Source organism: Rhineura floridana, chromosome 13 (assembly GCF_030035675.1).
Source record: "Rhineura floridana isolate rRhiFlo1 chromosome 13, rRhiFlo1.hap2, whole genome shotgun sequence".
NCBI classification, from domain to species: domain Eukaryota; kingdom Metazoa; phylum Chordata; class Lepidosauria; order Squamata; family Rhineuridae; genus Rhineura; species Rhineura floridana.
The window spans coordinates 29,566,134-29,569,116 of record NC_084492.1 but is presented as its reverse complement, the minus strand read 5'-3'; positions in this window follow the sequence as shown (position 1 = coordinate 29,569,116).

Genomic DNA, 2,983 nt, shown 5'->3' with positions numbered 1-2,983 from the left:
GGGAACTGCAGTTTGTTAAGGACCTCTCAACAACTCTCAGCACCCTTAAGAAACTATAGTTCCCAGGATTCTTTGGGGACAATCATGACTCTTAAAGTAGTATAATATTACTTTAAATGTATGGTATGGATATTTGTTGTTGTTGTTGTTATGTGCCTTCAAGTCGAGTACGACTTATGGCGACCCTATGAATCAGTGACCTCCAAGAGCACCTGTCATGAACCACCCTGTTAAGATCTTGTAAGTTCAGGTCTGTGGCTTCCTTTATGGAATCATACCATCTCTTGTTTGGTCTTCCCCTTGCTAAAACAGGCTAGTTACTCAGCTGGTGGGACTAAAAGCCAAACTAGATTATCAGTAGCCCCCATATGATGTATTTGTTCAAGCACAACATGATTTACCAACCTCGTTACTAACTTACTGTGTCTTCACATTCCTGAAAAAAATCCAAACCCACCACCAATTCAATCCTGGAAGAGACCCTGACAAAGATGCTGGGAACATCCTGAAGTACAATTCTTGTTTCCAAAAGGCCCACACACCCCAAAGCCAAAGCCTTTCCCTGTCAAAGTAAGTGAGGGGGAAAGCAAGTTATTTGTTCAAGCTAGAAGTTTTATGCATATGCAGTTTTCAACCCTGCTGAAGTTGCCGATGAACTGCACACCTGCGATGGACATTTTTGCAGCTCTTCCCTGGCTCAAAAGCTCTTTCTCATAGGCAGCCCTGATCCAAAGACTTAGATGTTGTTAATAAGCTTACAGTATCAGCAGGGCAACCGGCAGCCTCCATTAGAAACATGATACTAAGATGCTGATTAATACCGGGAGGGGGCTTTAATCAGCCAAAGCCATATGCTATTTAACTTAAGATGAAAGTGCAAATGATAATCATTATTTCAGAAAGGATGTATTTAAAAGAAGAGCAGAACAGCAAGTGGCATCTTTTTATCATTAGAGTTCTTCATGCAGGCGCGCTTTCTCTCTTTTTAAAAAAATGCTTTGTAAGCTTTTATGCACATCTGGATCATTTTCTTCATTATATGGGCTTCCAATGGCAGTATGTTTGATGTTGGGGTTGTTGGCTTTATTTTTTTTGTTTAGCAGAGCTATGCTAAATTTCTAAATAAACAATTAATTCCTATTAATTATAGTTTTCAAACCAGCAAAATTATCCTTCATTAACTTAATCACTTCTATTTTATCTGCAAATTGTGTTCACTCTTTCATAATCCCCTACATCTAAAGACTTTTTTTCTCTCTCTCCCCATGCCAGGCTTTTTCTGATACCGTGCATGCTGTTTGCAGCAAAGGGTTTTATTTTATTTTATTTTTTAAAAGCAGCCATTTCTCATTCTCTTGTAGAACACTGAATGTGAACCACAGCACACACACACCCCACTCCCCAGTTTCAAAAGGCAGCCTATTGCAGTCTTGGCTGTTTTAAACCAAGCAGAGCTCAAAGGAATGTTCCCTCCCCCACCACCACCTCAATGGTGAAATTGGATCTACAAAGAATCAGGACTTGATTGTTGCTGATGAAACTTCAGTGTATCATGAGGTTTGTTGGGGTGAGGAGCAATGCCAACCAGCATGAAATAGACACGGTGCATTAAAAGTATTTCACAAGCCCTCATTCTATAATATTCTAAATCATTATGAATGCAGGGGCACAATTAATAAATCTGCACCATCAAAATAAGCATTGCTTAAAGAACTAGGAGAACATAAGGAGAACCTGTTGCAACATGCTAGTGGCCCATCTAGTCCAGCATCCTGTTCTCACAGTGGCTAACCAGATGTGTATGGGAAGTCTGCAAGCAGGACCTGAGCGCCACAGCACATCACCTCTCCTGCACTTCCCAGCAACTGGTATTCAGAGGCATACTGCCACCTGACCATGGAGGGAAAGCATACTCAAGGCTAGTAGCCATTGATAGCCTTCTCCTCCATGAATTTGTCCAATCCTCTTTTGCAGTCATCCATGTTTGTGCCATCACAGCCTCTTGCGGGAGTGAATTGCATAGTGTAACTATGTGCTGCCCTGCTATACGAAGAAGTCCTTTCTTCTGTCTGTCCTGAACCTTCCAACATTCAGCTTCATTGGAGTTGCTGTGTTTTGAAAGAGGAAGAGAAACATTTCTCTATCCAGGAGCATCCTCGGAGAAGGTCTGGAGATGCATTGTTAATTTCCCACACATACAGGTTAGTGTAGGGAGGTCGCGGTGTGATGGCTTACAAAAATATTATATATATACATATATTTATTTGTGTGTTTAACAATGTTGTAAAGTTGCTTTGGCCTTCAGGTAACAAGTGACTAACTGACTAATCATCATCATCATCATCATCTGTTCTTCCTGGGTATTCCTTTGGGTTGTTGTTGTTTTATGGTAACTACTTTATTGAAATATAGCACAACACAATGCAATACAGTGAACCAAGTTGCACATGCTTACACTAGTCACTCCCGGAGTGATTTGCCCTGTCTTGCTCAGGCATCCAAGGCCACCATGTTGCTGCATTGCATGGAAGACTGAGAAGCACCCTTTTTCAAAGCACATGCCTGAAGCATTGACTGGAAAAAAAAGAACTCCCACACAGGGCTTCCCCACCTCCCCACCCCAAACTTCAGTTTTGCCCAACTGCATTCTACTGTGTATGTCTGATGCTTTCACCACAGAGCGGAAGCTGCTTGGAAACCCGAGATCAAGCGTTGTGGCTGTTGGCACTAAAATACTGCCATCTCAGGAGCAGCAGCAAATCAATCCATTCTTTCTTGATCATTTAATGAAGTCCGTTTGCTCATAACCTTTTAGCCAAAAATGGTGTTTTCATCTGAGGAGCTTAGATAGTAGAGAAAAACCACAGCAAATGTATTTGCTTGGACAGTTAAACTCTCCCAGAGTAAACTCTCAAGTGTAAAAGTTTTCCACTTTCAGAATCTCCAAAGATGACTGGGTTGTTGCTTTTTCTTTCTTTTTTCG